This window comes from Pezoporus occidentalis, unplaced genomic scaffold (genome assembly GCF_034315485.1).
Source record: "Pezoporus occidentalis ecotype Australia unplaced genomic scaffold, CSIRO_AGI_Poc_V1 ctg110, whole genome shotgun sequence".
Taxonomy (NCBI): Eukaryota; Metazoa; Chordata; class Aves; order Psittaciformes; family Psittacidae; genus Pezoporus; species Pezoporus occidentalis.
Window position 1 is genome coordinate 1,663,169 of NW_026912887.1, and position 26,876 is coordinate 1,690,044.

Genomic DNA, 26,876 nt, shown 5'->3' on the forward strand with positions numbered 1-26,876 from the left:
ATTTAATTTCAGTTGTAAAAACATATTCTCAAAGTATTAAAAAGTAGAGATTCTCCACCAGGTTAACTTAAAATAAAAATATCACAGTAATTTTTATTTATTTGTTTCTGTAACAGTTCACTCAATAGAAGTGAACAGTTTGCTGCTACAGCAAAGAAAGCCAAGAAGATGCTGGGGAATATTAATAAGGGCATCACCAGCAGAGATAAAGGTGGCATTATCCTGCTGTACTCAGCACTTGTCAGGCCACACTTGGACTTATGCGTTGAGTTTTGGTCCCTGCTCTGCACAGAAGATGTGGACAGGCTGGAGAAGGTCCAGAGAAGGACCACAAAGATGCTCAAAAAATAAAATTAAAAGTTGTAATTTGGAATAAAATCTCTCATTTACAGAAGTTAGTCTTGTCTAAGATAAAACCAAGTGAGAAATTCTAAGGCTGTAATTCTGAACTGTTGGAGCAGAGACTTTACATCCAGATCTCAGCATACAAAAGGCCCACAATGTGATCCAGGCTCCTAGGTGTGAGTTAGTAATAGTAGTAGTAATTACAAAATAAGGCAAATAGGCAGACTGGATTCCCAGTAGATGAACTCAGTCTAACAATTTACAGTGAACACATGTTTGCAGTCAATTTCAAGTAATATGCTAACAAGAATTATGTGCATCTGTTTCATGCTCCCTGAGAATAATGCCATCAAAACTGAATTCAAATATTTCAAAGCTACAGAGAGCCTGAGCATGTCTTTGACTAATTAAAATTAACCACATTACTGAGGTTACAAGCTTACCCCTTTGGACATTAACAAGTTCTGGCTAAGGTCACTTCATCAAGCAAAATAATGAATGTCTGTGTTCAAAAAGCATGAACAATACATTTTCTTAATTAATGCATTACTGATTGAGGGAGATTTATGGAGTTATCTGAATTTTGGAAGACCCGCAAATGCACTTTTCAGTCATAATACTTGGGAGACATAACAATATGCAATAAAGCTTTAAAAAAACAGGCCAACAATAGAATCTTGGCTGAATTATTAATAAGGCTGAAGTAGTATTTGATATGAAAACAACCAATTTTTACTGAAGAGTACCAATTAGCTTTCATTTTGCTTAAAATTCAAATAAATAGGACAAATGTAGACTTCATTCTGGTTTGAATACCTATTACTGAGCCTGATGCATCTTCCAAGTTTCTTACGTAAATTATAGATATTCCTTTCCTAGGTCAAATGTCAAAGGGAAGCAATGAATCAAATCTGGTCTCTAGATATGTTCAAGGTACTGCAACAAATTACAAATTTTAGTCTTCATTTTACCCTAATGTAACATGGGAAAATTAAGACCATGGTATGGAAAATAAAGATGAGGATTTTCAGACTGTACAGAAAACCAGCTCAGCACAGTGATAGTGGATTGCAATTCTGAACTTACCAGTACCGCTGCCATCACGGCCTAGCAGTGCTGGGAAAGCTTAGCCCGGGTGCACGGTTATCATCGGCTTCCCTGGACCAACAGTTCACCTTGTCGGTGCAACCTGGTCCCTACCGGGAGGGGCCTCTGGGTACCACTGCAATAGAAATAAATGTTTAGGTGGGAAACCGACAGTCTGAAATACCATTATTTCCTTTGCAAAGCATAGAAATCCACACTAAAGCATTCCCCATGAGATCCATTCCTGTCTCAGCACAAATTTACTCACTGTGCTCCAACTGTCCCACATGACTACAGGCAAAATTTATGTTTTTTTTTTTAGCATACTGGCACTAACAAATGCTGAAACCTACTAAATGAAAATAATCTTCTTATGTCACAAAATAAAAACCCCCTCATTTCAGCAGACACTGATCTGATTATTGTATGAATAAAGCTAATCAGTGTAATCACCCAGTTTAAAAGTGCATGCTGTGGACCCACAGATCATCACAGACAATATTTCTCTAGGTGCCAGCTGGTGTTCAGATTTGCTAAACCAGAGTTTTCTATAAAGTTCTTTTTTTAAAAAAATACATTGGCTACAAATTATTCTTTCAAATTCAATTATATAAAAAGAATTGGAAGAAGTTTCCTACCATTTGCTTTCCAATCAGAACATTTCATTAAAAGCTTGCAATTTGGAAGATGAAGCTCAGTAATTTCATGCCTTGTGGTGCTACGTCAGCAAAGGGCTGCTTTTAGAAACCCAGAGTCCCACTCAATTGCCCTGAGAAAGCCCACCAGCAGTTTACTAGACTGCTACAACACGGATGCTATCTCCATCACACAGTATCTTAGTATTAACTTGAGACTTCCAAAGGATTCTAACCACAGAAATATTGTCCAGGTTTAAAAAGAAAGTAAAAAATATGAAAGTAACCCATGAGGTAGCCAGGAGCTTTATCTCATTAACCAGAAGCAGATCAGGATGTGTTACTGTCCCTTCTACAGAGAGAAGGGTCAGTGCAATAGCCTTTTCCTTTTATGCCCTGGGGCAGGCAAAATTTGATCTAAGACTAGACAGAAACTTATCTGGGAATTCCAGCTTTACCTTTACCCAGTTAATCAAGCTCTGAGCTGAAGCATCAATGACATTCTCTTGCATAGAGGTTCAGCAGCTCTGGACTGAAAACCACTGACATTTCTGGCTTGGTATCCTGCCCTCAACAAATGCTGTTGATGCTCATGTATAGCCTCTTGGCTGCTGGCTTCCAAAGCCATCTGTCAGTATGGCACACCGCCTGCCTACTAGGTGATGTGCCAGCTTTACTAGAGCAGAGATGCCAAAAAGAGGTGGTTTTAAATGCACAGCCAGCACATTGATTCACTGCCATCTTGTCTTAATGCCCTTCCTCCACCAGCTCAATGAAGGCAAGAGTAGCCATACAAGAAGAGTCCAGAAGTCCACCCAGAGTCCTCTGATTCCTGACACAGTTCATTAACACATGCCTTGAAACAAAATGAGAGCATTAAGAGCTGAGCAATTACAAAATAACCTGCTCATCAAAAGCCTGGAAACATTTCTGCTGAAAACATGCATATGGGCTTCTCTGTAGAAAGTGCTATAAACCCTGGAGCGAACCCTCTCGTTTAAAAATGAAAATGCCTCAATGCTGTGTAGCATGTAAAGCAAGTTAAAGCCACTCCAGCTCTGACACGGTGCCTGTATAGAGAGGGTTAACACATTTAATTTAAAACACAGTTGAAATTACTTTTCTGTGTTGTTTTCTATGCTTTCCTATCTCCACAATGGAGAGAAGCTATTTTATTGCCTGAATATGATTAACAGGGATGTAAATACGGCTAGTTAATCTATAGCTTCATTCCTGGGAAGGTTAAAATACTGAAGAATGAATGCTAGTGCTCAATTCTCATGCCTGCCCCGTGAGTCTTTACATGTCTCCCTCATACTGATATAATACCCAGAAGAGAGAAACCATCTGCAAGACTGCATACTTCATTGTATGTCATGGGTAGGGGACCCTGTGACAGGGGAGTTCACACAGTCCGTGGTGAGGAGGGTACACGCTGCCACAATTCCCCCAGCCCATGACGGAAGCCAGTTACACTTAGTACCAAGGTAGATGAACATTCACGGGATGAGGAAGGCCTGTTGATCACTTCCCACTCACGTATAATGAATCGGTGAAGAAGAGAATGTAGACTATCAGAACTGTACTGAGAGGACTTGCCCTTTCATGCCATTACTGCTGCTTGTGAGCAATCAGGTAGAGGTTGTTACCTGCTGTGTGCCTGTCCGGCCTCAAAGCCATCTCACAGACAGGCTCTATATTGCTGGCACAGGCAGAGCACATACTAAAAATTAGCCTCAAAGCTAACAGCAGCAGAGGACAGATCAAATCACACAACATTAAAAAGCAAAGCTGATTGAGCTCCAATATACACATGGGGTTCCTCTGAGGAGGTGAGATCCAGCCAATGCATGTAAATAGGACTGACCTTTTATGGCAAAAAAAGAAGGCATTTTTGTAAATACATTTCATTTCCCCTGCTATATGGCACATAAAGGTGCCAATTTTGAAACACCTGAACAGTGAGCACAAAACAAATGCTTTCCAGCCCTGAGTTAGGAGTTCTATCTTCTTTGGACAAAGCCCGTTTGGAAAGACAAAACAAAACCAAACACCTCATCCATATTCTGTTTAGACAACAGGAACGTCTTAGCTTTTCTCCACTTCCTTCATTATTTCATCTTTGCCCCTCTCTCTCTCGATCTTTCCTCCACCCCTCCTACCCTAATCTCCTGTCAGCTCCCAGATAACCTAAGGGCAGAATTCTCAAATACAGTCAGCTACATCTGTCAGGTCAGCTATAGCAAGCTCCCACACAGACGTGTCTGCTGCACCAGAGAGAGACACTCATCTAAGTCCACAAAGGCAGAAACACCAAGTAGTGTGTGTTCACTGAACTCCAGGAAACTTCAAGAGGAGTTATCACAAGGACAGAACAATACTAGTTTCCACGAGCTGAGCCCATCTTCTTCTGATGAGAGGCGCTGGCACTTCAAATCAGAGGATTTCACATTAAATAATATCAGCCTACTCAGCATTTGTATTATTAGGTGCATTAGCAAACTATATGCACAAGGCAGATTCTTTTTGTTCCATACATAGCTGGTGTTATTTATGGATGTGTTTCAGCTCCTAGCTACATAGAACTGACCATTATTAACTAAACCACTCCAATGTTTCAACAGAAAGGCACTTCCTTCCACAATTTATTTGTGAAAGATACAAGAGCTGTGAAGAAGGCCTTCATATTTGTAGTTCTAGTCATGAAAAGACACAGTTTTTCATCACAATTGCTTATGTTTTAGGGCAGCAGGCCATGCATACACTCACAGCAGCCTTTTTAAACACCCTTGCACTTCCATAGCATCACCTACACTCTCGTGCTCATGCAGCCAGATGAGATCCACGAGATCACTTTCAAGTGGCAGAAAAGGGATGGACACAAGCTCTTACTGAGCAACCAGGTTGTTTCTCAAGGCACAGCAGTAGCTTTCTTCACCCTCTTCTCCTGACTGCTGCACCAGGGCAGACAGAAGATGAGTCTCTGGGACTTTCCCAGAGTTCAACAGCTAACCAGGGCCTTGAGCAGGCAGCTTATAACCAGTGATGGTCATCTAATGTCCAGCCAGCAAGTAAACTGTGCTCAAGGCCTAGAATAAGGAAAGCAAAACATGGCTTTCTCCCCCCCGCCTTCCTCCTAGTTCTTTGATGGGACCCACCTCTGACAAGACCTAGGTCACAGGATCTTCACTTGCTGCTTAAAAAGAGGCAGCAGAACTCCACCATGTTCCTCCCAGCGCTGCATGCCCAGGAAGAGGTCAGCATGCTCTCCAGGCCAGGATGTATTTTTCATTCAGTAGCTGTGTTGCTCAATTTGTGCAGTTTCCTGAAATAGCTGTATTTATCTCCCAGTTGAAAACTCACTGCACATTATGCTAAATTCCTCCCATTCTTGCTATTTCTACACTATAATTACATTACAGATTTCATAAGCTAAAGCTGTGAAAAGCAACAATCCTCTCTGTCTGAATGGGAGCAGATTACACTTGCTCAAAATTCTATAGAATTTGTTTATGTTTGTGTGGTTTACAAACCGTTGTGGGGAAAGAGGATTACTGTAACCACCATGTTTGTTTGGCTTTTAAAGTGCTTGTTTTTCCATCATGTAGCAGATAACATCTGTAGTCATCATGCCTTAGTACACTGAGCCTCTAAGACACATAATTATAGCTGAGACAGAAGATAAGGCTTGTTGGAATACCTCAGCTGATGCATTTCCCTGCAAATATGAGTCTCCAGTACTATTGTTTCTTGCTCTACTTGGTTTCTCAAGTCCCAGAAAGACAATAACCTCCCACCACTTTCCTTTGAGAGCTTTTAAGTTTGCAGAAAACTCTTCTCCCTGCTCTCCCCCACCCTTCAAACACAGACATAAATACATAAATAAATAAAAGCAATGACACCTTCCTTCTTTTACATCCATAAGGAGAAGGGAGCATCCCTCTTCTAGGAAGCAATAGCAGAGTCCCAGGTCAGTACTGCATCCACAAAAACAACCCCAAGCGACAACAGAAGAAAGTCACACTGGTGCTGCAAAGCACACAAGTGCTAAGTTACACAAAACTACATGTCAGAGCCTGATATGATAGTGACTGAACTTACAGAGCAGAGAAGATGCCACCCTGCTATACAAAAGCAGACATTAATCCATTAACCACAGCACAGGGAGGGGGAGGAAAAGTCATTCAAAAGGATGTATAAAGCCTCCCTCTTCTAGAGGTTTAATAAAGCAATTATTGAAGTATGACACAAGCAACTGTACAAAGCTCTGAGTGCAAGCAGCTAGTCAGGTCTTCAAATGTGACACCCGGCTGAACGACGGAACAAGCCATTCCTGGTAGAAGCAAAAATGTCTGCCTTATACCCCTCTCAAAATAAAAAAGTAATAGGATATCCGTGGAAGCGAACTGCTCTGCTACTGGTCCGACCTGTCTGCCTTGTGTCATACTGCCCCTTCACATCCTTTTTGCAACATGAGTGCATTCTGCTGCAGATCCAGAGCAGGAAGGAGCCCAGCGCACTGTGCTCTGACACTGAGAGGGAGCAATTGTGGCTTCACCCCTGGAACTCCTGTGGGGCCACGACCACAGCAAACTCATGCTAACAACCATACCTTTTCAGCCAGGTGTCTTTTGTCCTCTATGCTTCTAAACACCTTTATTCTTACTTGTACTCCTCAGAAGTTAGAAAGGATGTTTTGCACCTTCCTAGATACAACTGGTAACAGGAAATACAATAAAAATACAATGAAATCTCCAATTTCCACTAACATTAATGGAAGCAACCCAGGAGAAAACACCATTACTGAGCATGGCAACCTGCTGCAGCTCCTACCTTTTATTCTTTTCATATTTTATTATGATGATTTGGATTTTGCAGTCTTTTCTCCAAGGAAATTCTTAATAAAAAGCTAGTGAAAATAGAGATTAATGTGTAACACACAGAGAAAATGTTCCTTCTAAGTACTATCTCCAAAGACTACATTTTCACTTAGACACCTCATTCTTTCCTGTAGAGAGCCTGAAAACTTTGACTAAATATATCCAGCTCCACTGGATACGTTTGGGATTGGAAGTATCATTTCAGTAATCATAAAACCATTAATATATGAGAAGTGGTATTACACCAGTAATCCCGTGCTGCCAGAAGTAATTGCACATTACTTAGCACATAGCCCCTGTAAGAGATGGCCACATTACTACAGAAATTGCCTTCTTAAAAATAAAAATTAAGCTTTTATTCCTCCTTCTAACAGCAAGAGTACAGGTCCTTGGTGCATTTTAAATGGCTTAAAATATCAACTCAGATCTCAGAGTTTCAAAGGGCTTCAAGCTTGACCCAGCAGCTAAGCAAAAGAAGTAGAATTTTAGCAGCTATAACTACAATTAACTTCATTAAAAGAAATGCATATGCTTGCAAAAAGATGGTATCCATCTGAGGATAGCATCAGTCCAGCTATCCCCAACACCAAGCAATGGCCAGAAAGGCCAGAATTGAGAGCAATCTATTGTCCTAAAGTATCTCCTACAAATGTCATCCCAAACTCAATTCTCCACATAGAAATAGCAGCACTGAAAAAACAAACAAGGCAACCAAAGATGAATGCTCAGGATGAGACAAGCTCGCTATCTAGAGAAAATTAAAGAAGGGATACGACCATTAGGATTGAAGGTCAGGTAAAGCTATAACCACCTCCGAATATCACCGAAGGCAGCATGTTTGCAGTTCACAGCTAACATTTAAGCTGGTTTGTGGGCAAAAGCAAATTATAAAGTATGTATCTAGAGCACATTCCCTCCCAGGTTCAGGGCTGCTCCATTCAATACAGCTGCTGCTGGACATAAGTCAACTATGAAAGTAAACGTCTTAGTTTTTATCACTTCCATTTTCTCAAGCCACTTCAAAACCACTTTTCCAAACCACCCAAATGTCAATCAGCACATAAACACAGAAGTTCTTCAGTCGACTGACAGCCTCTTCTGCCAGGAAAAAAAAAAAAAAACAAAAAAAAACACAAAAATCACTTCTTTCTGTAGCAGTCACTATTTTCAACGTTGAAACCCTGTGAGAAGGAAATGACATCTCTGTTTAACAAAACAAACTAAGGTGATGTGGGGTGGAAAAAAAAAAACATTAACAAGAAAAGCCACAATGTGAAGGTATAAAAATGAATTTCAGGTGCTAGCTTGCATTTTAAAACACACTGATCTAAATCAGGATGACGTTCAAGATCAGAAAAAGTTGCAATTCTCTTATTCTTTCAGCTACAACAATACATGGAAGTTGGCACAATTTTTTACCAGACTTTGGTCTAGAAACTATACTAAAAATAGAATTTTCTGCTACTGCTACAGCTTCTTATTCACATAAATATCCTTCCTAACATTACCTCCATTTAAAATACATCCCTCTAACTGGCTTTGTTCCAAAAATGATGGCCAAAAACTCATTAGGAATTTTGAATTAGTGTGGCAGGGATTAACACCTACAGATGATGAAAATGAATTTGTTTATTCTGTGAGACAGGGCACGCACTCACTTTATAAATTTAAAGGAAATGTTCTAATTTAGATGACAGAAATAGGAGAACCTATCCAAGCAAAAATTACCAGCTGAGGATCTTAAAATCCCTTACTGTCTCTGCCATGGCCACCCTCTGATTGCCTGCCAGTTTAGTTGCTTGTTTTAACCAGTGCAGTTTCCAAAGATGGGGTTTGGGCTGGTGGTTTTGGGTCCCTATCATCTGAACATCAGGAGCAAAACTGAGAGTCCTAGTGCACATACACACACACACAGGCAGACTGTAAGGAAGTCACCAGCACATGGTGGAGCACAGAAATAATAAATGAGACATCAAAGAGGTTCCCAGCTGTAGAAGATTCTCCTTTTTAATTCATCAGCTCATTCAACTGCCACGTTACTTCGTCACAGTTCCTATTCAATACAAAGTAATCACAAGTGTTTTACTGGACTAAATATGGACTAATTTGTAGCAATTTGATCCAGAAGACAATAATAAAGGCCTTGATATTGCCTATTCTATTTATTAGAAAGCACTTTTATGATACAAGTGAAGTTTCTTGACTTTCAGTAATTCACCATTTGGTCCTAATGTACTTAAATGGAAATAATCCTCAGAGGTTTCAAAAAGCCTAAAATAGAGAAACATCTGCTAGAATTTAGGTGCAGCTGTTTAGGGAAGAGGTCCAATGCTGTAAGAGACAGTATTTAAAGCTCCTTCTGCAATCAATAAAAACTCTAATAGAAATGTCATGGAGCAGGGAGAAGAATTTGCTCAGGTTCAAAGTGGGTTTTTATTTAAACACCAACATCTTTTGCTTATCAAACTTTGAGATATTTTTTTCATTTAGTGTCACACAGGTGTTTGAGCCCGAGCCCAAGTCCAAACCAGGCCATAACTCACTGCTTTTCCAAAGCAGTCAGAGTTGTTTCAATTGTAAGAATAAAGATCCCCAAACCAGTTTAATTTTGGGTACAGGACGTCTGCTGTATTTCCTGAATTTCAGTGGTGAACAAAACAACTCTGTGTTAAGCCTATTACCAGCTTTAGACTCTTTTTAACAAGTCTATACAGATCTGTGTGCAAAGCACGTTACATGGCATCACTACATTCTTTTCCTTTTGGGTGAAAACCTGAATGACATTTACATACGAGACCACCTCACATGACAGGAGCATAAATCTGGACCAGCAGAGTGTCAATGTGGACTATTACAATCCTTAGCCACAGTGCTGTCCCTCTTGGTTGTGGATTTAAGGTTTTAACTGAAATGGACAAATTCCAGTTTTTCAGCAATAGCATCACTCACTACACCTGTACCATGCAGGTAACATTCCTACTGGAAAGGACATGGACTGTCACAATGAGAATGTTCTGTTTGTTACTGTACCCCAGAGCAATCTGAGCATACCAGAAAACCCCAGTGAAAATCTGTGAGATGCAAACATGAAGCTTACATCTGCCTGTCTAATGCTATCTAGAGTCTGTGTATACAAAGCATGTAATGAACTACCTTATATAAACTGGAGAATAGAGTTAAATGGTTGATTTAACAAAGGAAAACAAAATAGTAAGAGATATTACACCCTCTGCCAGTTACCCAAATCAGTGATTACAGCAAAATTAAGGAGACTGGCATGTTTCAGACACTACAACCTCAGTATTTCTTACACAGTTTCTACAGCTTCAAGCACTTCCTCAGTATCATTTAAATAAAGACAGTAATGCACTAGCACTGTTTTCATGAACACAGTAAAACTAGAATTCCCTTCTGTTTCTGCTGCAAGAGGAAACAGAAGGATTAGAAATGTAATTCGCAATATAATGTTGGTACACAGAACCACCACCTACCCAAAAGATTTAGGCAGTTCTTGATTCATGATCACTCTTGGGTTTGATACCTTAGTTGACGGCATCACATCAACACCAGAACCACCACCTCAAAAAAAAAAAAAAAACCACGAATCATGCTTAAATGCTTTCATCCTTCTCAGTTAGAAAACTAGATTTGTGCACAAGACTACTAAGTAACAGTAAACAATGTCTAACACAGCAAACTGCAAGCTAGATGTACAGAAAGTTTCCGAGCTGACAGTGATTGCGTATTTTCTGATCAGCTCCTGTGTCTTCACTCACAGAGCCACAGACACAGCAGTGTTCCATTTTCTCTGGATATGGGTTAGAAGCCCTTTGTAATATTAAGAAATATTTGCATCACCTTCCTGTATTGCAGGAAAATGTTGACATAAAAGTGTTAAGTGCATTTTGGGAACACGGATGTACTTTTCATTGATCCTTCATGAAATATCTGTGCTTACTATGAGATCTTCTCAAAGAAGCTGTGCAAGCATTACAGTGAAAGTGCAAACTCAGCTCTGCAACATGTTCCCTCCCAACACAGGAGACCAAAACCAAGAAAAAATCCCATGCACTGTGCTTTTACAGAACTTCATAGAATCCCAGACTAGTTTGGGTTGGAAGGGACATTAAAGCTCATCCAGTTCCAACCCTCTGTGACGGGGTAGGGACACCTTCCACTAGATCAGGTTGCTCCAAGCCCTGTCCAACCTCGCCTTGAACACTGGAACACTTGAACATTAACTTGAACACTAGAAGTGTTCAAGACCTTCAAAACTTATTAGTGCTTTTCTCACATCACAAGCAGTTCCTTTGATCACAATACAATTTCCCAAAAGATAAAAATGTTTGTCAAAGATCCATAGATATCAATACCTTTTGCTTTACACAGCCACCTGAAACACAGAACTTCTGGATATGGTGAAAAACAAGAGTTTTCTCATCTCAAGACCTCCATTTTCAGGCCAGGGATGTTACAAAACTGAACTACAGACAGCTCTCCCCTCAAACACCCTTTTCCTTTTACAACAAAAGCTTCATGAGCAGGTAGGTTAGATACATGAACAGAACAACTTCTGTTATGAGGAACAACTTAAGTAGATGAGAATTTCTCTGGTAGGAAAGGAGATAGAGGGTGGGAAATTTGAAGTCACATGAAGCATAACAGGAAGGGTCAGCACCTGTGAATTCTACAATGGAAGAACTAGGAAGCATCAAGTGAAATTTCAGGGGAAGCATTGAACACAACACAGAAATTGAAATTAACATATAATTCACCTTTGGAACATCCTGTACAAGGCTGTGTGGGTGCACATAGTTCATTGTGAGTGGGAACTCAAAGTTCAAAACCAAAGTAGATAAATCCACATGGTTCAGAAAGGTTCCAAGCCACAGCAGCTAAGAATCACAGTTCTGAAGAACATCTCTATGTGCTTGTCCTGTTCCCATCTTCAACCCAAGTATCTATCACTGCCTTCCACTGGAGACAAAGCACAGGCTCAAGGGACCTTTCATCTCTTTTAGTACAGTTCCTTACTGGTGCTTCTCCTTCAGGGAGAACAGGTGTAAACTACAGAGAGAATGATGATATTCTGGATAAAATCTGCATTCCTTTGCTGACTTTTCAGATTAACAGCAAGGGACTGAGCCAACAATTTTATTTTTATTTTTTAATTAGTTGGGTCATAAGCAAATGGCTTGTCACAGTTCACCTAGTGCTGCACAGTACATGTCTGTAAGCACAAACACTACCCACAATATCCAAGTGAATCTAAAAGACTTTTATGGATATTCTACTCTCAAAGGATTCTGGATGAGATCAATGGACGCCAACTGAGATCATTATGTATGACTTACCTTGCCCATTTCCTTCCCTTTCTGCCTTTGAGGCTCTTTTAGTGCACTGAATGTCTTTCTGGGGAATTTCATTTAATATCTTGGCAGCATACTCAATTTCTCTTGTCAGATCCTTGAGGCAGTCCTATAAATAAAGGGCAGAATGCTTTATTACTAGAGTCAGCAAAAGAATTGTGCACAATGATGTCCTTACTCATACCACAACGTTATTAAAATGTGCATACTGTTTCTGTGGTTCAGAGACAAAGAGAGTCAAGTAATGGTAACTTAATGGCTTCAGTTCTCTCTTCTCCCAGATAAATGTGGAACACTTTGTATTTTGAATCCTCCTCCACATGAGCTGCCATCTCTGCTTCCTTTACTTCTATTCACTCACACAGACCCACATCTCACTGCTCTTCCATGAGCACATACTGCATTTGTGTTTAATACTGGTATGTGATTAGTATCAACTGTAAACTGTGCACTTCAAGGTTTAGCAAAGGGCAGCCTGCTAGGTTAGACAGTGCTATGTTAAGGTTAGGGCTCAGGGCTCCCATTTGACCTTTGCACTTCCAGTGCACTGGCATGCAAAAGTCCCATAGGGTCCCAATTCCTCACCCACCCAAACTTCTACAGCCTGTTGCTGCGGAACAGCAGCCTCAAAGCTTTGATCCAAAGTAAAATAGGAAGCAGGTCATTGCTAAATGTACTAATTTAAAACTAGCCTGCTTCAAAAAGACTTCAAAGCACTTGCTAGTGTTACAGAACAATCCATCCAGGGATGACATACACATTGTAGCCAGACCCCTGATTTTATCATGATGCTCATCAATCTGTGTGCACTACACCCATGGACCTACATGACAAGGAAGAACTTAAGTATTTACACAATGAGGCCATGAAAACAGAGTATTAGCATGACTTCCACTTGCGTCCACTTCCAGGAGTACAGTTACCACTCATATATTACTGCAAATATAACAAATAACTTTTCTCGATTCCAATATTAGAGTACATTTCCTCTTTTATCAAGATGCTTACGTAAGGAAGAACAAAGGTGTCAAGTAGTAAAAACACTGCTGGTCTTAGCTGCAGATCAGTGTGACTCCTTATTCACCATTTACACAACAAAACTCATTCTGTCCAGATCAGTCCTAGACTTCATATATACCACAAAACTCAAATCCTGAATTTTTAATAGTAGGTTTCCAGGAGGACTTCAGTTTAAAAAGAACTTCATTAAGGTGTCCAAATACAGTTCAAACAGATTTCACTTAGACACAGTTTTTGTCACACAGAGCCAAGGGGAACACTCAGACTAGTAAACATTATGACCAGTAATATGATTTCATCCACACTAACACCAGAATCAAAAGAGTTTGTGATTATTTCAGTAACAGAAAGAGCAGCTGCCGTCTATTAACACAAATCCAAATGTGGGAAAAGGCACCATTACACATGGTCTCTAATTATTACAAGCCACACAGTAAACCTGCATGAAGTGACATCAGTATTTGAACTGCAACCAGATCATGTCTCTTATGTAGCTCTGTGGAAAACAAGGAATGAACTCTAAACTCCAGAGCAAAAAGAAAGATCTTTTCACTGGACTATGTGTTGATGGCACATGGAAACCAATTTCCATTTATTGACAACAGCTACAGAAATAGTGTCTGAGGTCTCAAGGAAAAAGGTTCTTAAATGACTTCTTTAGATTTGTCTGGGAAGTCAAAAGAGTAACAGACACATCAAAATAAATTATGCACCAAAAATAATTCAAAGATTCATTTTAGCAACTGACTAATGTAAATATTAAACACGAAAAAGTAGGATGCTCACAGTTCCGGGTTTTTTCTTATATACACACACAATTTGTACAGATACACACGTATATACGGCTTCATACTGAAGAATTATTAAAGCAGCAGTGTGGGCTGGGCTGCCTTTCAGACACGTTAAAAAAAAAAAAAGAAAAACCCTTTAAAATCATATGCATGTGTTTTTCAACACAAGCATGTGATAAAGTTCCTCTCTGCCTTTGGAAAAGGTATCAATGTCAAACTTGGGCTGGAATGTCATTACTGCTGGCAGGGCACTACTGCGAGGACACTCATGTATGCAGTGGTCCCACTGACACCATCAGGTGTTGTTTACGCATGATCCAAGCCTAGATGTCAAGGCAAAACAGAAGGAGCCAGCAGGGAATAGACCACAGAAGAAGGTGTTAAGGAGAGAAGGATTAACTACAGAAACAAACAAAAATGAAAATGCTTTTTCCCCTTCTGTCTCAAAGGGGAAGTTAAACACAAAACTGACATTAAGGAGTTGATATTTAGGACTTAAACACACTTTAAGAAAGACAAAAGTAGACAATTTAGTACATTATTCATACTTGGACTCTCAAAAAAAAATAATCTTAACCCCTGTGTTTAAGCCAAATTTTGCTGTATTCTACTAAAACTGGGCCCTTTTTGCAAGAGAAAGCCAACAGAAAAATACGCACTGAAATACTTCCCATTTTTTACAATTAGTTCACCTGTACATTACTTCTACCATCAAGATCTGTATCCCCTTTTGATGTGAATCACAGAGCATGTTTAAGGAAAAAAGTAATCACTTTACAAGACAGTTATCTCTGACACTGTTCTCAGGAAGCGTTCAAGTACACCCCTAGAGGCTTATTCCTCCACTGCACAAAGCAGCTAAACCCATGGTGCTTTTTGGACTAGATGTATCAACATGCAAAGTAGTTGCATTACTGGCGAACTACTTTCTGTTTCAGGAATCCAACTTCTTGTTTTCCCTAGACTTGCCCTCCCAAGGGAGCTGTAAACATCCTTCACTCTTAGGTAAAACACTGCAATACATTAACGTGACTAACTTCCCCTTGCCAAGACCACATTAACCTTAAATAATTATGATACACATTGACAAACGTAAGAGGCAAAACCAGCCTCAGTGCAGAGCACACACTCACTGGACTCAAACTAGATAAAGTACTATCAGCCTTAGATCTGGCCTTAGATCCAGACAACAACTGGTAAAACAGTGTTGCCCTGGGACAGTTTCCACTCCCCTTTTATAAAATTCACAAGAGTCCTCATTAAAGAGATGAAGGTGCATTAAATGAAGGCAGAAACTGTATCTAATTTTAAATATGCACCATTTTAACAGAACCTTGTAATCTGCTCAGGTGCATTACACTTGTGATTTCCTTAATGTTTCTTTAATGATTTTGGAAGGTAATTCTCTGTTGAATTGCAAACCAGTTTTGTTCAGACACATTCAAGTTTTCCCACAGTGAAGTAAGCAAGTTATCAAGAGAACTAATTAGCTTGACCTTCTGTTGGCCCAGTAATGAGAAATGCATCAAACAGGTCTCTCTTTTCATGTCTGAGCCTGTCAATTAAAGCTTAGGTTTTCTATTCATTGCCTTGTCCTCAGGAAGATTTACCACCAGCACAGCTGATAGAAGCAAAGCCCCAGCCACTCACCTCTGCAGGCTTACAGGTAATAGCTTTGCATTTCCTTCAGTGGAGGAAAACAACAACCATAAATGAAACCTCCTTTGCAGAACCCGAATAAAATCCTTATGAATTCAGAGCTCCTCAGGCAAATTAAAAGCTACAGACTCAGACACTAATGGATCCTACAGGCAAGAACCACTCTCAAAAGGCCAACCATATCCTGATTTATTAGGAATTTCAGGAATTGCTACACTTGAATAAACTATAGGTCCTGATTTTTCTAGCACTCTAATAGCACATTTTATCAAATATAAGCCCTTAGCTCATACTACATTCAGCCTCCTTTTACAAACAAAGCAAGTCAGAAAATAAACCATCAAAGGCAAAGATCTGAGGACTAACAGGGGCAGGGACTCTGATGCAAATCATCCCTCATGTTACTTAAGCAAGATTGTAACAGTCAAGGTTACAATGGAATGACAGCGAAAGAACTGAGGAAGGGCAATCTGGAGAGTGTTATCTGCCCTTTTTCTAAGATAACCCAAAACTCACATAAATGAAATGCCAGCAGGTTTTTTTGCAAGACTCCAATATGGCCACAAAAAATGGATTTTAATACAAGGCCTTAGCCATCCATTCCACAGCCTTAGATCTATACATTCACAGATTCTTCCACGCATGCTTTTACAAACAAAACAAGCAACATTGGGTTCCTCTGCTTAAGGGAACTTCTAGTTCTCCTGGATTCAAAATTCTCCTCCCATTTAATACCACGTACGCAAGACACTCCAGTTTTGCAGCCCTGATGAGTCCCTCAGAAGTGTGCAGTTAAGCTGCACACTTATGAAGCCAAGGATCAGCTTTCCAAAAAGACTTATTTCTACCAACACAGAGCATCACAGATACTCACCAATTCTCACCAGTGCCATCCATCACTGTGAATGAGGCTCTTAAAGCTTACAGAAGCACCACAGAGACAGTCAGTACATCCAAGTGGTGTTCACAGCAAGCCTCACGCTGAGCTAAATATTATCTAAATTGCCATCTAAATGGCCTCTTTCAGGAGTGTATCTTGCTTCTCCTGCAGGAGTCCATCTTTCTCTTAGAGCTCACACACCTTACAACATCTTTGTGAACCGTCCGCTTGAAGATCTTTCTACTGAAAAGCAGACAGCTACCACCCTTCCCTCTGAAACACAGCTGACACGGGATATAGTGACATTCTTTCACCCAATGCCCTAGTGGTGAAAAAATGTGGCCAAGATGCAGGAAGTCCAATTTGGTTTCCTCCTCTGCTGGCAGAAAGTTCAAGCTTCAAGCACCTTTCACAGCCCTACTGGCCAGGAAACCTCAGAGGCTGGGAACCTGCAATCAGACCTGGGCAGGAGATGAGGCAAATTTAAGCTGGAAGCAGGCAGATAGGGGAAATAAATGTTGAGTTTTCCATGTGCAGGAAACTGCCGTAAATGCGATACAGAAGAGTGTACCACCATCTTTTCACCCAGGCATTTGTTTTCAGTCACAGCTTCATACAACCATCATCAAATTTGTTAATTCGAATTCCCTGTTCTCTCAATTTTCAGAACAGGCTCCAACATTTGTTCTCTGGGGCAACATGACACCTAAGGGCTAATGCTGACTCCTCAGGGTCCACAGCAGAGCGTATTACAAAGTCAAAAAGCAACCCTAAGTCCTTAAACCTTTTAGGGTTTTTTGCTCATGTTAAAATATGAAACCTAAAAGTTCTTTAACCTTATAGAAAGTAGTCCTTTAACCTGTTCTTCTAGAGTCACTAGATGGGCAAAACACAAAACTTCACAATGTTCTTGGTTTATAATGAAAGGCAGTATTTTAGAGATATACATTACAAGAGCACTTATCAGCACAATGCAGGCTCCTCACATGTGGATATTATCCATGTCACCTACTGAGAGCAGACACCCAGGACAGCTGGTCAGTATGCTGGTAACCCAACATGTGGTTGATGGGCAATTGCACCCACTGGTAGCGTGCAAGTTAACACAAGAAAGACCAAGGGGAAGTTTGCCTTTCAACACTACTCACCCATTTTAAACTAGAAACTACTTTACAGTATTTATATGATGAAGGAAAGAAACAAAAAACAAACTGGAAACAACTTAAAGATTATAGTACCCATAACGTTAGCTGCATAATCAAATGGCAAAACTAACTCATTTATTACATCAGTATTTCTTTCTTAGTGCCATAAATTCAGCATATTTTTTGGCAGTTCTCCCTTGCTAGGAACAATTCTTTTATTCATGAACCCACTCATTTTAAGGGCTGAGTCTTTAGAGCCCATTAGAAAAACATCATCAACACATCTTGCTTTTTTAATGCAAGGAAAGAAACGTTAAGCAAGCTGCTGTACTCATTTTTCAAAATAAATCTGTTCCTCTCTCCCACAGTTATGTATCAGTACATAAAACATTCATTTCAGCAGAGTTACTTCTGATTTACATGGCTATGGAAGGAGTGTCACAAGCCCATAGCATAAGTAAAGAGATTTCTGTAGTGTCTCCTTGTGTTGCTGAGTCAGCATGCATCTAACCTAGGACAGCAGAGGAATGTAAAGTGCTATTATGCTGCAAATGGAAAACATGCTTTGCTTCCTAGCCTAAGGATTATTATTCATATTGCCACAGTGCTCGCAGAGCAAGACCCCATGTGCTACCTGCTGTACATAGCTCAAGACAGAATATTTGCTGAATATTTACCACCTAAATAGATCACAGCAAAACTAGAGCCAGGAAGCAGGGACAGAAACCTCCACCAGGGCTTCCGCAAGGCCTCCCGGAGCACAACAGTCATAACTACTGCTTGAGGGCCACAGCACATTATTTCCTCTCCACTTGGACTCCCCCTGAACAGGACAGCACTTTCCAGGACAACTCGATATTGTTCTTCTGAACAACAATGCAGATACAGCCTTTATTTTTTTATTATGATACATTAAAACATCTCATATATTAATCTTTTCAGAAATTTGGGGGGAAATGGCCTTAATGAAAATACTTCTTTACCTTTGGAAGTGCAGACATCTCAATACCTGTTGGTATCTTAGCTCTTCTTTAAATGATAAACAGGGAAGGGTGATGAAAATCAAAGACACATCCTATCAAAGGTCTGCTCTGACTGATAAAGGAGGTGAGCTTCGCCAAAGTGATTTACCAGTCTTTGTGTATGTAGGCAGCTTTCCTGTAGACAGGAATTATTCCTCTGCAAGTCCCTGGGTCAAACAGATTCAATGTGTCATTGCAATCTACCAGGTACTTTGAAAAAGCTATTTTTTCTTGGTATTCATGAAGTTCCTGCCCAAAACACACAGCTGGTTAGGCATTTATTAAAACATCTAGTTCCAGTACTGCAGTCAGTTACTGACTTTATACAAACCAAAATTTATTATCACTGTTTGTTCCTGACTTCCATGTCTTCACAGAAAAAAAAACAACAAAGCACACCAAAAACCACAAGGATGAATAATTCAGTTCTCGTTTCACACTAACAGCACATTAGTTTATTTATCAGTTAGTCACAGATGAAAACCAGAAGAAAAATATTCCTTATCACCCTCAGTGCTAAGATCCTAACCCAAAATAAAACAGTTCTCAGACATCGCAGAGGCTACGTATTTTAACAGATGCCATCATTTTCCCAGCAGCTTAGCATCAAACGTGGCACTTCCATCCATACTACCCCTTCAACATAGCAGCACAATCCAATTTCTGTATTTCTACCTCCAACAACAGTTATCTTCCCAGCTCCTCCTCTATCCCTCTTTATTGTGCAGGCAGAGTATAGTTTGTCTTGCATAAAGCCAGGAGCAAAGTGAGTGTGGAAACATTAGCTGGCTTAGCTAGAACACCAAAAACACAGGCTGTTTAAAAACACACCTTCCCTTCAAGTCCAGCAAATATGTACCTTCAAGGCACTGGCAACCTACTCTTTTTTACAACAGCTTTTTCATGGCTCAGTGGCTGTATTAAACACACATACTTTGATTAGGAGGCCACACACTCCACTTCATGAGATGTTGGACTTGATGACTTGTGTTCAAGCTGGACATTTGACCAGCACTGCTCAATTACCTTGCTTACTTGGACATGGCAGTTCTTTAGTGGCAGAAGGGCTTCTCTGGGTACATTCCATGCAGTGCTCAGAGCAACGAATGTCGAAGTTCCACTGCAATCTCAAAGTACCAGTGTCACATAAATAAACTAAAGTTCAAGCTGGGAACAACTGACTAAACAATGAGTTTTACATAGCAGTTTGTAGCTCAGAGACTGCCTTTCCTAATACACTCAGCTGACACATAAAACAATTCAGCTTTGTGTTTCAAAACTTTTATACATATTCTTGCATACCCCTCACCCCAAAGCAGGTATGTCTTATGAGTCAGTTAAACCCAACTGACATACAGGTCTCAAAGCTAGATGACTGTAACCTCTTCCATTTGTGTAGTAGTGACATAGCTGATACCTTCCACAAATTTTTTCCTCTACTAGGGGAAGGGGAACCAAAATGGAATCTCTGCTAGAGCTGATCCTTATAAACAGTAGCTGAACAGATACATGAGAGCTAATTCACACCTCTGGCTGCCTTCTGATTCCCGTCACAGGAAGCAGGTCTGACTTTCTCCACCTCTGATGCCAGAAGCCCAACAGACACTAGTGCTACAGCTCCAAAGTAGGAACTACCCAACAAAGTTAATTCCAAAGCTCACCAAAGTCATTGCTGCCTGGTTCTTTATCCTGTTTTGCTTCCTGACTTGGCCAAAGAATATTTCTGCATTATCTCCATGCCTGAATTATGTTTACATACATGTTCAACAGGAAACCCATGTTCCCCTTTTGTAATTAAGCACTGTGCAGCCACCTGCCAGACTGTCTGTGCTCCAACAACTCAGCATGTGCTTGTACAACCAAGGTACAGAAATCAGTGGAATGCTGCACAGGGCAACAAACTGCACTAAGTATCTTACGGGGAGGCAGTCTGTTAACTTATAGGTAGGATATAAAACTCTACATGCAGCTCAAAAACCAATACCTAGAGGCAGAGAAGAGATTAACAGACAGGCAATGCTCTTCTTTCTTGGCATTTTCTAAACTTGTTTTCTACCTTGTTTTACCTAGGATATAACATCTTTTAAAAGGTGTTTTTCACTCCATGAGCACTTGTGACTGTATCACTCTTTGGGCATGCTTCTATCCAAATTTTATCAATAATAAACAGTGACACCAAATACAATTTTCCAAAGCAGTACTTGATACGGAAGATGGAAGTGCTCAACAAGAGGAGCATTCAAGGGGTTTTATTTTCAGCACACTTGGTGGAGGGAAGGGGGGGGGGGGGAGGGGGGAGGAGAAAAAAAATCAGACCCCCTTATAAATGTATTCAAAAAGCCCCAGAAATCACTGTCCTGAAAGCAGACTTGCATATTATGTCTACCAAGGTATTACTGAAACAGTGAGACCACTTGTGTGCTTAACCAGGCATTTTGTGATCAGGAGCACGAGCCAGAACTGCTTGAAACCACCTCACTCCCACCAATATTAATGAAACCCCAGGAAATGAAGAGGGTTTGAGCACCTCAACAGCAGGTGAGCTTTGGCCTCAATTCCAGTTTTGCACAGATCAAGGTGGCAGCCTGTGCAAGTCTATCTTAATCAGATTTATAGTTTGGGGTTTTTTTAAGAATACTGGCTATTTTCATCATATGCGAGCACATACCAATTTTCTATTTGGGGACATCAAAGGGAGCAAGCACGAGCTGAACTCACAGCTTCCCAGTCTCCAGCATGACACTTTTATTTTCCCACATGTTGCATATTTGTTCCCACTAGCTCCCAAGCCAAACGCACAGCAATTCCACTGGAAATTGTGTCAGAGCCTTTAGAGCAAAAATGGTCATCAGCAAAAGCTACATATCAGTACTGGTTTGCAACACCTGGTTCTGAACAGCACCACTGACAAAAAAACAAAACACTATAGATTCATTCTGTTGGAAAGGACATTTCAAACATTTATCCACTATACCCCTCCAACTACTGCACCTTCATGACAGGGATCTGATCAGCCCTGGAGCCAGCTGTTCTCTGACACCCATTTTCATTTTGCACCTGCTTATTGACCCATTCAAAGACTGAGTTCCTTCTATAGATGAAAATGGCCTCACTTTTCTGGCTGAAGAATAGATAGCCTATTTAAGACATTAACAGAAAAACTTCAATTCATCTATTATATGCAAACGGTTTGCCTCCACAAAACCGTCCTAGTGCTATAGATTGCCCCAACATTCATTTTCTCTGTACTGCTTCAAACTAGTCAAGTCAGAGGGTGCAAAGCAAATTTGAATGCGGTAAGCAACAACATACAAAGCCTAAAGAAGAGAGCAGGATAAGACAGATTGCATGCTTACAAGTAGAACAAACAGCTATTTACAATACCTCCTGTACAATAACTGTACCCACAGTGCATTTGACTAAAAAAAAGGAACCTGCAACAACTGCCAGTCACATACACATTCCACGTAAGTAACTGCTGTTTCCCAGTGAAGCTTCAACAACTTTCAGGGCTGGTTTACAAGCTCCTAGCATCTCCTTCCTTAGCTAAGGCAAACCATAACCCAATAGCATTTCAGCTTTTCCATGTGGACTCAACCATTTCCCCTGATCACCAGTATTTCTAAGATCTTTAGGGAAAAATAAATAAATACTGAATTGGAAAAGAAGAATTGGTTACAGAAAAGAGACAGGTCTGTATATAACTTCAGTGAAAGTGCTTGGATTATGCATGGTCTGTAAATGACGTGCCACTCCAAGACAGTATGTAATAAAATACATGCACAACAAAAGCTAAAGCTTTCTCCTGTGACAAGGTTCCAGAAGGCTCCCACCTATTCTTCATTAAAAACATCTAAGGAGGTACTGAAGGTGATCAGCACCTCATCCAGCACACATGAGGACTCAAGTCTGTTTCCTTAGATAAACCTTAAAGGACTGCCAGTATTCGCAGTGTCACTGCAGGCAATGGAAAGTTCACAGGGTTTTAAAAGACAACCATGCAGGCAGGACATCAGCTACAGGATGTTAAAATTTGAGTAATAAGCTCCAGGAAGATGACAAGCTCAGAAGGTATTAAGATGACAGTTTCAGACACAGCCATTATTCAAATAGCTTTCTGCCACCAAAGGAAATTTATTACAACTTCCAGTGCAATGGTAGCAATATGTAAATTGGACTGCTGGAAAAAGGATATATGGTGACAATGTGTGGCACGAGTCACCAACTAGAAATTGGAAGTAGGGGTGACAAAACCATGCCATTAGTGTGGTCAGGCATTCTGAAGGCCTTGGTTTAACAGACTGAGCAAGACGTACTACATCAGAAGCTCCTCTAGAGTATAGCTGCTCAATAATGAAGTGTCTGTCTGAAGTACTAAACTATGGAATATTGTCTGTCAAAACCAAGTTATTAGAGACAGAGATAAGACAGGAAAAAGAGACAAAGTCTTCTGGTCAACAAAACACAGATTCTGCAAGCAGTAAAATTTATGAAAGCTATCAGACTCATGTTCCTAAATGGTCAGAGTTTTATCTGTATTGCTGTTCAGACGGGAAGAGCCATTTAAAAAGAGCAAGTGACTAAATTAGAGAAAAACAGGCCATTTATTTATTCTTTAAATATACTCTATTTTTTTCAGGTTTAGACCCTTCTATGAGGAAGAAGAGCAGAGTTCTCTTACAAAGCAAGCCCATTTTCCCATTCCTAAGAGTTAAGATCTACAGCAATGAGAAAGCATGTTTAATGTCCATATATTTTAATGGCCATGAAATACATGGAGTCATACTCAGAGACTATTAGATCCTCCCCTGTTACTAGTCAAACAACTTAACAAATACCTGTTTTCTTAAAATGCCATGTATTCTTGCCTTCAGAACAGCCTCAACATCACCTCTGATACCTTGTATTTCCATTTGACCTTACAAGCAAGACAAGCACTAACTACCACTGCTGTACCTGTACACAAACAGTAATAACACTGAACACAAGCTGCCACAAAGCCACATGCTGAACTAGACAGACTTAAATATAAAGGTAGTTAATGACACCCAACAGCCAGGCAACTGTAATCAGAAGTAAAATGCATTGTAAAAATCCAGAGGGAGTTGCAAAGCAGATACTGCCAATTACAAAACACAGTTTATATCTTGCAGAAAGAATCACTTTGCAGGCAAGAACTGATTTTTAAAAAGTGTAAGAGGCTGGCTGAAATACTAGGAAGTCACAGCAGTCAACAAAGAACCACCAGATTTTAAGTTACAGTCGGAAAATGCAAACAAATTTCACCAGTTACTCCATACCTATGGCCATTTCTGCTGAACATTTCCCTCATCATCTAGGTCACGTTTCAGTTCGTCACTTTCAACCCATATACGTGTGTCAACAACATATGGATCAAGCAAAACAGATCAAGTCCAGTTTTACAGCATCCAAACACACTGCTGTTCAGATCACTTCATAACCTTAAGCAGCACAGATGCCAGCATGGGTTTCTAATCCATGACAGGAGAGATAACCCTCAAGGCAGATAAGAAATCACACAGAAACTTCACGAAGTTCTCAAAGGATGAAAAACAGACACACTTGAGGGCATCTAACATTGTTCTCAACAGGGTCCAACAGACTTACCACTGCTCTGTTCTGTCACCGGCACTACAAAAAAGGCTGGGGGATGAGAATCAGCACTGGCACTTGGTCTGCATCCACAGCAGCCAAGGGCCCATGTACCACAAACCTCTCTGGCAAGCTTAGCATCCACATGGACCCACTACAGGAAGGGAGGAGCTCAAATAATCTATTTGCGGTCCTCCTGCAGTGGCTCACTGAACAGCTAACTGGAAGTGATAATGACAGTCATGCAGTAAGTAAGGAGTATCCTTCCCCAAGATAAGGGCTAGGAACCTTTTGGAGTAAAGCTGGCACTGCACTTTAAAATGCTGTGTCTAAACACAGAAAGCTATTGAGACTTTTGAATGATTGTGCCATAAAAAAAATATCCTATGTAACATGGAAGGATTCATTTCGGTCTAACATTTTAAGCTGGAAAACAGGAGATACAGCATCTGTGTATTCTTTGAACTGCAACTAGCAAATTCTGAAACCCAGTATCCAGTTACCTGGTATCTAGTTCCACCTTTCAGTGAGAGCAGAGGGTTTACATACCAGATATGTACCAGATTCAGTCTCCTATAACTTCACGCTCACAGAAGCATGGAAGAGTTCCCAAGGAAGATCAGGTGGGATCTGATAGGGCCCAGAAGGAGAGAAACTGCTGCCTTGGGAGGAAAAAAATTGTCAGCCACAGTATCTGTCGTTATTCCTACAAAAAGACAAAGCCTTCAAGATGTAAGTAAACACTTTTACAAGTGGCTTACAGCCCTGTTTTGCCATCTTAATAAAAATGGTTCTTTTTAATGTACCTCACACAAAGCAAAGAAGCTGCAGTATCTACTACTGAAAAATGAAAGTAGATTATATGGCCTGGTGACTGGCATAAGTCAAAAAAAAATTCCAATTAGAGCGGTGAACTACCAAGTCTTCTTCAGACAGACATAAGAGAACTTAATCCAGGCTAGAATACTGTATATATTATATAACAGAATACTGTAAAAATAGAATATTATATATTCTGATAAAATATAGTATATATTCTATTATAAATGTATTCCAAGAAATTTATTCCTGGATTTGCTATTTTATAGTGACATATGGCATAACTAACCTCAGCATGATGCAGGATGAGAAAGTACCTTGTTCTTTGAACAGGTTCCTTCAAGAAACCTGTATTACACTCAAGTCTTTGTACTCTATTTTCTAAAAGCAGACTACGGTTTAATGATATATTTCAGTTCCATGAGGTGGTTTTTAGAGCAGTTGCTCCATCAGTGGCTCTGTCACCCCCAACAAAACACATGGAACTTAACTGATTTTAACTCATCTCCTAATGAAGTCACCCGATGGGACTTCTGGGACCACCTTCAGAACAGAGTGGGCAATGACTACAGCTACATTGCTGCCTACCTGCCTTGCTACAGTCTCAAACAAATGCCTTCTTTTTTAATGATTTCTCTGAATCCCTGTCATCAAAAAGGAAGATGCATAAATGCATATTCCCTTTAGAATACATTTAGCAGAGCCTGTACCCTCTCGATGCTGAGATCTCAGCAGTGAATCTTCAGAAATAACACGGCAGAGTCTGATCTGTTCCATCCTAGGGCTGAATGGCGAAAATAATAATAAGCAGCACCTTCAGCTCCAACCACCAGCACATTCCAAGATCACAAATTGCAACTGTGTATAAAGAAGGATCTGAAATGCAAATGATCAAGAGGCCATTAGAGACATTAAAGATTTAGCAGATGTATGTTCACCCTGTTTTTAGCAGGGGAGAGAGGATGGGTGAGATGGGGAGACCAGAAGCACTAATTCCACAGAAATAGCTAATGAAATACAGTTACCATATTCATCTTTTCACAGAACAGTCACATGTCTCATTAACAACTGGATAGTAAGTATGCCTTTAACATTTCCGGTGAGCAAAAGATATTCAAAATAAATATTCCCCATTCAACTTCAATTTTAGTGACTATTATTTACATCAATAATTTTGCTTATAGGATGAAAAGCTACCCCAGAGCTGTCTCACAACAGACTAACCTTTAGATGACTTTCCATTCAACTTGGATTGGCCATACACTCTCTTCAGAGCAAAAGAGCCTTTGAGATTCTTTTGCTGCCTACATTAAGTAGCATAAGGACAGAATAGGGGGGATCCTGCAAAACAGATTTTGCAATTTGAATTTTCCAAAGCAGAGAAAGGATCTAAGCCTACTCCTCTTCAAAGGACATTCCTAACATTTACTGCTGCAAAGACATAAAAATAATCCTTATTCATAAAGCCACCCAAAGACCCATGCATATGTGCCAAAACTTGGGATTCCTTTAATTTCCACCTGTAGACACCTTTATGATCAGTGCCATAAAGGTTAAACCCCTATTTTTCAACTAAAATTGGGCTGAGAAGCTTCTATTTTCAGTCTGCAGG

The 26,876-nt window shown here is 40.1% G+C and overlaps 1 long non-coding RNA gene across 3 annotated transcripts in view; it reads right to left on the bottom strand.

Annotated features, from left to right (window-relative positions):
• Positions 1–26,876, bottom strand: part of LOC134170561 (uncharacterized) — a 104,809-nt gene that overhangs the window by 64,855 nt on the left and 13,078 nt on the right. For 2 of the 3 annotated variants that reach the window (XR_009967308.1, XR_009967307.1), the window contains exon 2: positions 12,301–12,424. This is a non-coding gene — a long non-coding RNA (uncharacterized LOC134170561). Of the gene's footprint in view, positions 1–1,439; positions 1,568–1,884; positions 1,980–12,300; positions 12,425–26,876 lie in introns of those variants that run through there. The other variant, XR_009967309.1, reaches the window with a different exon arrangement.